Source organism: Gossypium hirsutum, chromosome A13 (assembly GCF_007990345.1).
Source record: "Gossypium hirsutum isolate 1008001.06 chromosome A13, Gossypium_hirsutum_v2.1, whole genome shotgun sequence".
Taxonomy (NCBI): Eukaryota; Viridiplantae; Streptophyta; class Magnoliopsida; order Malvales; family Malvaceae; genus Gossypium; species Gossypium hirsutum.
Genome location: NC_053436.1, coordinates 16,799,645 through 16,811,706, shown reverse-complemented (window position 1 = coordinate 16,811,706; position 12,062 = coordinate 16,799,645). Strand labels below are relative to the sequence as shown.

The following is a 12,062-nucleotide window of genomic DNA, read 5'->3' as shown; positions in this document are numbered from 1 at the left end:
AATCCTCAACATTGTTTCATCGGAGGCCGATTTCAGGTATGAATCTTTGCTTCAACATTGCCTTCGGCTTTCTCTGTTTTAATTTTTCTCTTATTTATTCGTTTTTTTCGTTCAGGTTTTGTTTGAATGCAAGATTTTGTTCCATGGATTTGTTATCTCAATCGGCTGACACTTCATCAACGTTCTCTTTAGAGTTAGTTTCATCTTCGCCGCAGTTTATACTGGGTTACTATTGCCCGGAGATAGGATCATGGGATTGGATACTCCATCAGGAGGGAATACTAGTCATGGGTATTATACCCCACATGGTAGAAAAGTATCTTCTGCTTCAATTTTCTTTGAGAGTTTGCCATATAAAGTGAATCCACAAACTGGGTATATAAATTATGAGAAGTTGGAATAGAGGGCGCTTGATTTTAGGCCTAAGATATTGATTTGTGGTGGTAGTTCGTATTCGAGGGAATGGGATTACGGAAGGTTTCGACAGATTGCGGATAAGTGTGGTGCTGTTTTACTTTGTGATATGGCTCAAATCAGTGGACTTATTGCTGCTAAGGTCTGCAAGCTGTGAAGAACTGTAATTATTTGATAGGTTATTTGCTTTATGTGTTGCACTAAGGCTTTATTCATGATTTATAGCTTCTGAAATATACCTGTTTATCCTGAAAGTTTTGGTATTCATGTGGTAGAATTTGCCAATTTTCCTGAAAGTGTTGTTGCTCTTGCAAGAGAAAAGGCTGCTGAATTGGAAGATTTCTCACCGACTTCAATCATTTCAACTGGTGCTGGACAAGAGGTTTGGCTGTTATTTTTTTTGTTATAATACTTGTCACAAGGCTATAATATGCCTGCATTCTGGTTCTGGACATGCAAAGCCTTTTGTTTAGATGATTTTCCTGCTTCAACTATGGTGTTTGGACTCCAGCTTCTTTTTGTCTTTTCTTTGGATGGACCAACTTCGCCTTCTGTTGTTGGATGCCTCCCTTAAATTAGTTAATAGCATTGATATTACTTGCATCAATACAGTTGGTAGGACATAGGACTACTATTATAACTTGCCTTCTAGTGGACCATCCATTCATTTCAAATATGATGTTCATATATGTTGCTGTTTGCTCCGAATGTTGTAGCTAAAGATAAAAAATTGGCATTACCTAAGGAGAGGTGATCGGTGTCTCTGGTAGCATTTCTCATTGCTTAAATTCATAAAATTAATAACACAGTAGACCATGTTGAGAATGGTGATGAAGCCGATTGTTTTTCATTGTAGCACATATATTTGAGTTATATATGTATATAGTTTAGCTCTTATTCTAGAATTAGTTTGCTGTCATCAGTTGGAAAATTGCCTATGCTTTTGAAAAGGAGCTTTGATATGCCCTTTTCATCTAGAACAGTAGTTGCTTGGAATTCTAGACTTGCAACTTTTATTTCTTTTCCTGAAGTATTCATGGCTGGCCTTTTTTTGGTATATCTCCGGATACGAGTTTGAAGATGTCTCAAAAAACTTAAAAAACTGAACATACTCGAGTACGAGTAGCATAGCTTGCAAATGCGACTCTATGGTACTCTTATTTATATGTGTAGTTGGTGATGTTGAAATGGATGACTCATTAATATATCAGAAAGTTAATCGGTTACTACAATGTTTAGCTCTTTCTTAGTATTTTGAATTTGCCTATGTGTATAATGTGTCAACTGATGCTACTGGTGTAGAACTTAAGGCTAAAACTAAATTTTATATGATTTCTTCCAAGAGTTGAATAAGATGAAATTATTTTTTTTTAATCTTTGCTTCTTCTTTGCTGGAATTTACTTTTTTTTATTTGGAAATTATTTGTTTGGTTGTTGAGAAAGGAAGGGAAACTAAATCATAATATATGTATATATTTGTTTGGATAAATCATGATAGTTTGTTTTTTTGTTATGTTGTTTAACTTAGTTATTTGGTGCCAGAGCTGAAAACCCGAATCAAGAAGTACTTTGAAGGGGATGAAGAGGCACTCCCTTCAGTTCTTGAGGCCATTTTGCGTAGAAAGTTAGCTGGGAAGCATGAGGAGACCGATGATGAATTGATGGATGAATTGGAGGTGCAACCACGAGACGATGTGGATGATGAAGAGTTCGAGTCAGATTTTGATAATTTGTACTCGACTGATGAAGAGATACTTGCAATGTTTTTGATGAAATAAAGTGTGGATAGAAAACCTGTCAATACTTGCAATGTTTGTCCATAATGTTTGTAAATGAGAAAATGACCCTAGTCTACATCATTTCTCAAAGCCTGCGATTGCATGTAAATGTCACTAGAAAGCTGTTGCTAAGGCTTAAGAATCTGTTTTATGAGTCAGTGTTGGTTGTTTCAAGTTCACTTTAATGTCACTTTGTTTACTGCTTTATAGTTTAACTTTTGTATGGTAAGTGATTTGTATACTAGTTGTTTTTCTTGAATATGCATGCAGAACTTATATATTAGAAGTTACAAACACAGATTTGCTGCTTGATAACATATAGATCTTTTTTTTTTTTATAGTTTACCATGGTTGCTTTATGCCTATGTGATTGTTCATAGAAAAATTTTTTTGGAAGAAGCCTATGCTTGACATTTGTTTAATCCATGTTTTCTTAGCAAGTATCTACATTATTAATCTATATTATATAGTATTTTATATTATGATTTTATTAAATTCATATAAGAATATTTAATATTAAGAATTTTATTAAATTATATATTTTTATTAAATTATATTTAATAATAATTATTTTAAATTATATTATATAGTATTATATATTATGATTTTATTAAATTCATATAAGAATATTTAATGTTAAGAATTTTATTAAATTATATATTTTTATTAAATTATATTTAATAATAATTATGTTAAATTATATTTTATAGTATCATATATTATGATTTTATTAAATTCATATAAGAATATTTAATGTTAAGAATTTTATTAAATTATATTTAATAATAATTATGTTAAATTATATTTTATAGTATCATATATTATGATTTAAGTAAATTCATATAAGAATATTGATTATTAATAATATTATTAAATTATATATTTTAATTATAATATATTTAATAATAATTATGTTAATTTATATTTTATAGTATCATATATTATGATTTGAGTAAATTCATATAAGAATATTGATTATTAAGAATTTTATTAAATTATATATTTTAATTATAATATATTTAATAATAATTATGTTTAAATATGATTAAATTATTTATTATTGATATTAATAATCTTATTAAAATTTAAATAACAATAACAATAATCATTTACCAAAACAAATTTATGGTAAGGGTATTCTAGTCATTTTAGTTTTTTCCATTATGCTATTACACCTCTATTCCATTCAACCAAACACAAGATTACTATTACGCCTCTATTCCATTACATTCAACCAAACAGTTGATTTGCTATTACACCTCTAATCTAATACACCTCTAATCCAATACACCTCTAATCGAATAGAGCGAACCAAACGTGCCCTGAACGGTGATTCAGTGCATGAGGAGTAAATTTTTTCCCATTTTCATTTTTTGCCCCTAACATTTCTGAAACAGCCCCCTCCCCCCTCAACTTGACATCCTCTCTCTCACCCACCTTCCTCAGTCGATATCATCAAATCTGTTGTTTTGTTTTTTCTAAGTCCAAAAGTTAGGGCTTCGAATTATTCTCCCATTAAGTTGTTTTGTCTTTGAAACTGACATATCTGCTCAAAGGAATACTGAAATCCAGTTATCCTTTCATTTTCGCCTTACTCATTCTCAGGTTTTTTTCTTTCTTTTTCAAATTTTATTCAGTTTTTTTTTTTATTTTTTTATTTCATTTTGCTCTTAACTTTGATTGTTTTAGGGTTTTTTGTATATCTCATTGTTTTTGGTTGTTGACTTAGATTGAAATTAATAAATTCGAGTTGTTTTCCTTTTGGAGATTGTGGCCTTGGTTACTTTCTTCAAATTTGTCAGTCTAACAAAATTCTCAATTTTTCTTCTTTGTTTATGAAGTTGTATATTTTATTAATTTCTTTTATGGATTTTAATTTGAAATTTTAAATTAAAGCAGCTTATAGAAAGAAAGTATGGGAATTGCATCCTAACTTGTTTCCAATTCACGAAAAGCATTCGACGGAGTCTAAGTTTAAGTTGGTAAGCATCGATGTGCCTTTAAAAATTTCACCCATTTTCTAATATATTCTTTTATTGGAATGCACATCTTCGTTGGGGCCAAGTTTGAATTGTTATATATGGGTACTGGCTTACTAGTGATGTTTCTTGATGTGTTTTCAATTTTGTGAAAGGCTTACCCAAGCACAAGGTTATTTTTTTATTTTTTTATTTTGTGTGTTGGAATATGTCATAATACTGTGGCTAGTTCTTGTTAATTGTTAAGACGAACATCCATCCTAAAACGAATTGGCAATAGGTGGAAAGGCTATTATTATGTTTATTTGCCTAAGATACCCCAATTTGATATATGTTAGATTTCATTGGATGACCAATTCATTACTCCCCCTCATGTATGAGGACAATGGACCTATCACTTGACATAAAACTTCACATGTAGTCATACTGGATTTGTCATGTGACATGAATTTTGTATTGTAGGCATAATAGGTCTTTCACAGAAGGACTAATGAACAGGGATAGATACCCCCAATTGTAGGCATCCACCCTAAAACTGATTAGCATTTGTTTGGGAGGCCTTTTTTTATATTTATGTGGCAAAGATACCCCTAATTTATCATCTTTTTTTTTCCACCATTTAAGAGTTCTTATGTTTTAACTTTTTTTATGCATATGCCAATTTTTTTTGTGCATACAAAGATTTATTGTTTTACTTTTAGTTGAATAGTACTGGTTTTAATGCTGATGAAGTTCTATTGTTCTAGCTATTGACATTGCTATCTTCATCTCTATATTTTTATGTTTAAGCACCATAATGATATGATAGACACCATCATTTTTATATGTTGTCTTTGTTTTTTATGTGTAAATTTTCTCAGTGACTTTCCTTTTCTTTTCTCTTTTATGGACAGAGGTATGCTATCCATGTTTAATATTAAGATGGGCATCCAACCTAAATCCAAATAGCAATAGGTAGAGAGGCCATGTTATATTTATGTGCCTTAGATACTTAGAATTTAATAGATGTGGTTTTTTTATCACTTCAATAGTTTTTATGTTTCAACTTTGTTCTAATGCACTTGCCAATCATTTTGCCTTCTATTTATTTTATTTATAGTCTACCAATATTAAGGCTATTTTTTGTTTGAAATTTTATTTTTGAAAAACTGCTTTTGTTTTATACTTTTTTTTCTTGGAAACTGTGTTTGGTGAATGAACAAGAAAAGCTGGTTTTTTTTTTCTAAAATGCAAAATGTTGAAACATATGTTTGAATTAGTGGGAAATAGAGTCTCTGGCTTTATTCTTTAATGTGCTTTTCACTAAGAAGTTCTGATGCTGGTGAGAGTGATTTGGTTGTTTTCAAATAGTTAACAATTTCAGGCTTTAACTAGAGCTAGTGGGTGCTTTCTCACGGAAGAACCTTTGATGTTTATGGCACATTCTAAACAATGTTTTAGATTTGGGAAATTGTGCTTTAATGTCACCTTCTTATGCAAAAATAAAATTATATCATACTGTGTGAATGAAAAATGACAATGGACCATCTGTGGTAGGTTCTTTAGCTAGGAAGATATCTCTAGTTTTCATTTTGTTAAATAGTCAACTTGTCTTGTCTCTTGATGATTTAGTCATGTAGGAGCTATTGACCCATGATTGGAGTTTTTACCTACTATTGGATTTGTAGTGTCTGAAAATCTGCTCGGCCTTTCCTAACTAGTTTTTCTGAATAAAAAATAATTTACATATATAAATATAGGTGTGTATTATTAACAAATTATAATTTCAGTCCATATTCTATCTCAAATTTGACGATATAGTCACTTTGATCTAATAATACAAATACTGAACCGAAAAGAATTCATACATGTAACTATAACAAATAAATGGAAGTAAACAATTATAAGAGCCTACAACCCTTTAAATTTTAAAATGTAACACGTAAATAAAATATGTAAAATTTTGTTCAAGATATTATTATGTGCTAAACAAAGAGTCAGCTTTGTTGAATGAAATTTAATAAAGAAATTAATTTTAGGTATTACACTTGTAAATATATTTGTAATTTCTATCTATGTCCTACAAAGATTCTTAATATGTATTGTTCATTTTTCTTTTGTAGTGTGTTATTGCTTCCTCTTATTCTTTAGCTTGATTGATTGTTTCCTCCACCAATAGCTGAGCCTCTTGTATTCACTGAATCACTGTAAGTTCTTTTGTAATTAAATTTTTTGATTTTTTTTTTTATTGATATTAGTATTGTACTAATGGCTCGATCGCCTTTAATAGTACAAAGTGAGGCATAAAATAATTGATCTTGCATTGACAGTATGGTTGCAAATGTGTACATTTGCAAGTTGGTTCTTAGTTACATTAGGTGTCATCCATAGCCTACATACTTATAGACCAATGATTAAATCATATATTTTAGATTTTTATGCAAAATGCGATTATGTGAAAAAACTTGTATATGCTAGTGACGAGACCTATATTGAACAAGTTAGGATGAATAGAGTTAAATTTTTTAAACTATGTGAGATGTTACAAGCTTTAGGGGGATTGAAGTCGTCAAGGAACATGCTTGTTGATGAACAAGTGGCCATGTTTTTACATATTATTTCTTATCACCTTAAAAATCGAGTTATCAAATATCACTTTAATAGGTCCGGGGAAACCATTAGCAGATCATTTCACAATATTTTAAATGTTTTCATACGCTTGCAAGATATGCTATTTAAAAAGGTAGAGCCAATTACAGCTAATTCTACAAACCTAATGTGGAGATGGTTCAAGGTATTGGAGTGACTTTCATATATAACTTATACATAATTTATTTGATTTAGATTTAAATATAATAACCTAACTTGAGGTTTTATAAATGTGATATAAAATTGCTTAGGTGCTTTAGATGAAACCCATATCAAGATTAGGGTTCTAATAGTTGATAAACCTAGATATCGAACGCAAAAAGGTGACATAACAACAAATATGTTAGGTGTTTGTAAACCTAATATGCATTTTGTTTATGTTCTTCCTGATTGAGAAGTTCTGTTTCTGATGGATGGGTTCTTCGAGATGTCATTAGTAGGAGACACAGACTAAAAGTTTCTCATGGTAAAGTGTAGAATTGGAGGACTTTGAATTAATTTTTAAGATCAAACTTTTTTGGGAAAGTTAACCTTGATAAATAGTTTTTTTTATAAGTTACTATTATCTAGTTGATGTTGGTTACATAAATTGTGAGGAATTTCTCACGCCTTTTAGAGGAAAAATATATCATTTGAATGAGTGGCGTCAGGGTTACCAACCAAGTACTTCAGAAGAATTTTTCAATATGAAACATGCTTTAGCGCGCAATGTTATTGAAATATGCTTTGGGTTATTAAAACTTAGATATGGAATACTTAGGAGTCCATTACTCTATCTTGTGATGGTGCATAATAGAATCAGTGTTGTATGTTGTTTGCTCCATAATTTTATTCGAAGCTATATGAGTCTTGGTCCTATTGAAGCGGAGTTGGGAGAAGGACTAGATAGTAATGTAATAGATGACGATGAACCGAATATCGTAAATATTCATCCATCAGATACATGGGCTACTTCGAGGATGGAATTAGCCAATCAAATTTTCTATGAATTAAAAGCATCTAAAAATTAGTTACGTTTATTAAAACATAGTAGAAGGTTAATTTTTTTATGTTATTTCATGTATCTAGTTTACGAAACTTTGGTGTTGTTTGAATTTTCTTTATGTATTGTACTAAACTTGTTGAATTACAACTTTACACTACAAGAAAATAGACTTTTAGTGGCTTTTTTTAGCCTTTAGCGGTGCTTTTAAGCACAGCAAAAACTATTAGCGAAGTTTTCAAAAGCGTCATAAAAAATATCGCTATAGGAATTGCTGCCAAATTTTACGGCATTTATTTAAAAAAAATGCCACAAAAGATCAAGACTTTTAGTGGCGTTTGTGAGGAAAGCGTCACTAAAAGTCATGGCTTTTAGCGACGTTTGTTGGGAAAGCGCCGCTAAAAGTCATGGCTTTTAGTTGCGTTACTTTTAGCGGCGTTTGTTAATTTTGGTAGATTTAAAATGTACATTTTTTACCAATATCAAACCCTTCCTGCATTAAATCCAACCAAAAACAGCAAATGTAGCATAAAAATACAATAAAAAATATTAAATCTAAATGATACTTCAAATTCAACGAAAGATCTATGATGTAAATTAATAAATTAAGAAATATTCTTACAATAATGTTAAATGTGACAATTTTAAAAACATTCTTACAACTAAAACATCTGCATCATTTGTTGAAGTTGTAACTGGAGCTCATCGTATTTTTTGCTCTACTCTGCTGCTATCGCTGCTGCCTCTGCCTCTCTCTCTGTTGCTTCTGCCTCCCTCTCTGCTGCCTCCGCTCTAAGTTGTTTCTAGAGTTCTTCATATTTTCTTTGGACCTCGACAATTTACTCAACTGTGCTCGCTTGCATTTGAGCTATCTAGTCCCTTAACCTCTGAACTTCAGCTTGAGCTTGACTCCTGGAAGGCATGTATTGCTGGGAGCCGAATCCAAAATATTGGGTCGGGGTAACACCAGATCCTTGAAATCAAACTCGACCGTACCTTTCAGGACCCAGAACTTCAGTGATAATTCTGTTATCAATGTTCTCAAGATTAACAGAACTATTAGTCGAAGCAATCGCTTCGTACTCTGCCTTCTTCTCCTTTAGTTTCTCCTAATAAATCAATCAAAGAGTTAAAAATAAAATATATAATAAAAAGGAATACAACATAACTTAACATTATTTAAAACTACTAACGACGAATTAAACCATTATAATTAAACATTATAAATATTTGTAATAAATCAAATTTTATTAAGTAAATATACCATAATTTCTCCAGTTTCAGATGTCATAGGAGATCCATCTTTCTTCTTATGCGTGATTTCAAAAAATTGAAGGCGTTCAACTTTTTGACCTGACGAGATTTTCTACAATATAGTAATAAAAATATTATTTAATAGTAAAAAGTCATTAATATTTAACAGAATTAATAAATTCATAATACCTCAGCCTCAGCTACAGAAGCAAAACTTCTCGACCTTGCCGTATGCGTAAATTTTTATTTTTACCTGCTGCTTGTTCCAACTCGCTCACGGTTCTACATAATGAAATTATTATTACGTATATAGTAAACACTATATATAAGAGTTTGGAAATACGTAATACCTCTCATTTCTTTGAATTCCAGAATCTAACCGCATCTTTCCATTGGTACCTCAGCATTCCCGGCGGGACATTTCTCAATATTTCCTCGAGGCTTATGTCTTTCTTAGAATATAATTTTTCAAATTGCTTTTATGGTCTCTCTATTTTTTACCCAATGCCTTCTTGATATAGTTATCGGAGACCTCTAAAGCAAATTTCTCATAAAAAAACACAAGTTTAAAATGTAAATATAAATGAAAGTTAAATCGAAGTATTATAAATTACTTTAACGTTTTGTTACCTTAATATTATCAAGAGCCTGATTTTTGTTGCTATCAGGCATGTGATGCCATGATTCGTAGTTGATGGGCAACATATTGGCATTTCGTGATATAATGCTCAAATAGCTTGCTAAAAGTTGAGCTTCAGATCCAACAGGCTGACCATGACTGTTTCTACTTACTTTGACACGCTCGACAGGATTTAAGTCGTATAAATCTTTAAGCAATATACGTCCTCTACCTCTGCGCGTCCCACCACTTTCAGTTGAAAAACGGTATATTATTATATTAAAATTGACAAATAAATCAATAATAAAAGTCAAACACATGTAAAATGAACTTAACATTATTTTGAAATTCTGCAGGCTCGTCAAGTGTCTCCGACACATTTGAAGATCCAACAACTGTCTGCTGTTTACTATTTGCTTCTTCTGAATTTGGAGTATTCTGGACAATACTTAAATCTCGTAATCTTCTTCTACGCATTTTTCCTGCAATACACATAAAATAGTTGAAGTTTTAGTAACAAATTATAACAATAATAGTACATATAAAATAGTTAAATTATATAACATTACCAAGATTAAAATTATAATATTACATATAATTAAAAATCGTAAAATCTTACATCATTATTCTTAAATATCTTCATCCACATCATGTCGACCCCATTGATGTTGTGTACTAGTACTAGGGATATTTTCATCTAAGTTTTGTTCTGGAAAAGGTAATGTTTCTGATCTTTCGACGATGTCATCTCTACTTTCATTACCCATTCAAACAAGCCTCTAGGGGTGTTCCGGAGCACAACATACCAACCTTCATCAGTTGGATCTTTCGAATAAAAAATTTGTTTCACTTGAGAAGAAAATACATATGGCTCGTCCATCAATTGTTGTCCAGTGTGAATCAAGCGAGAGAAATTAACCATTGTAAAACCAAATTGATCTTTTTTAATTTCGCGAGTAGTATTAACATCAGCCCAATCACATCGAAATAAGGTAACTTTTTATCTGCCATAATAATCCAATTCAATAATGTCGGTAAGAAGTCCGTAATACTCCACATTACTCTCAACCGGATTACTGTCCCTAGCACTAGCATAACTTGTAATTGAAGAATTAACAACAATTCCACAATTTTGAGTTCTCCTCATTCTCTCACGATATTTTGTATGAAATCTGTATCCATTGATGAAGAATGTACTATACTTTTTTATTACTCTGTTCGGACCTTGGGAAAGCTATTTAATTTTGTCATTGACGTCCCTCCCACTCCAAACCTATTGAATTGAAAGTAAATTGAGTAATTATAAATGTATTATGTAAAAACATTCTTATTTGATTAATTAAATTTCGCGATTATATGTAACTTATTAACTTCAGTTACATACCGTTTGGCTTAACCATTTATAAAAAGATTATGTGAATAACTTATTAATCTCTCGATGTTGTAATCTTCGGGAGCGTGCACGATGTCTCAAAATTTGTTTGTACTCACTATGTTAAAAACTAGTTTAATTGGTTAGAAGACAAACAAATAAAAAAGACGAATATGTGAGGAAATTTTAGAACTTACTTGCGTAACGGTTCAACTGAATCGTGGTGAAAAAGTACATATCGATGTGCTTGTATTCACGATATATCATCTAATTCTGCAATTTCAACTTTGTCGATTGGTTCTCCATAACTTTGGAATAAATAAGTTTCGGCCAAGTTATGATCATTGAGCCCAGCATTTCTATTTGGTCTATTCAATCGTGTTTCAACATCTTTTAAATATCTAGAACAGAAGGTCATGTACTCCTCTGCCAAGTAGCCTTCAACAATTGATCCTTCTAGATAACTCTTATTGCGACAATAAGATTTCAATTTTCTTAGGAACCTAAACTCGATATACAATATTTATCAAAAGTTGTAACTAAATGTATAGAGACGGCTGAATTAATCCCCCATGTGTTGGGACCTGAACCGTGGTGAATAAATATTTGACAAATAAATTAGCACCTTTCTATAGGATATATCCATCGATAAAAAACCGGTCCACCAAGTATTGCTTCGTGAGGGAGATGGATTACCAAGTGCACCATAATAGTGAAGAAGGAAGGTGGAAAGATCTTTTCCAAATTGTATAAAGTCAAAGCGGCTCGATCCTATACTTTCTCAAGTTCTTCAACATTCAAAACTTTGCCACAAATAGCTTTCATTATATTTGATAGTTCAATTATATAGGACGTCACATTTTTTGACATGCAGCACCGTAAAGCAATTGGGAGTAAATCTTGCATCAAGATGTGGTAATCATGTGATTTTAATGAATATAATCTTCGATCTTTAAGACTTACACATCGAGATATATTTGACGCATACGCATCTGGGACCTTTATATCCTTCAACACCATGCAAAACACCTTTTTC

The 12,062-nt window shown here is 31.2% G+C and overlaps 2 long non-coding RNA genes across 2 annotated transcripts; both read left to right on the top strand.

Annotated features, from left to right (window-relative positions):
- Positions 1–237: 237 nt before the first annotated feature.
- Positions 238–2,168, top strand: LOC121212410 (uncharacterized). Its single transcript, XR_005907527.1, has 2 exons — positions 238–796; positions 1,957–2,168. It is a non-coding gene; the product is annotated as an uncharacterized lncRNA (long non-coding RNA).
- A 1,349-nt stretch (positions 2,169–3,517) lies between these two features.
- LOC107930768 (uncharacterized) lies at positions 3,518–6,662 on the top strand. Its single transcript, XR_001693061.2, has 3 exons — positions 3,518–3,797; positions 4,092–4,174; positions 6,274–6,662. It is a non-coding gene; the product is annotated as an uncharacterized lncRNA (long non-coding RNA).
- Positions 6,663–12,062: the final 5,400 nt, after the last annotated feature.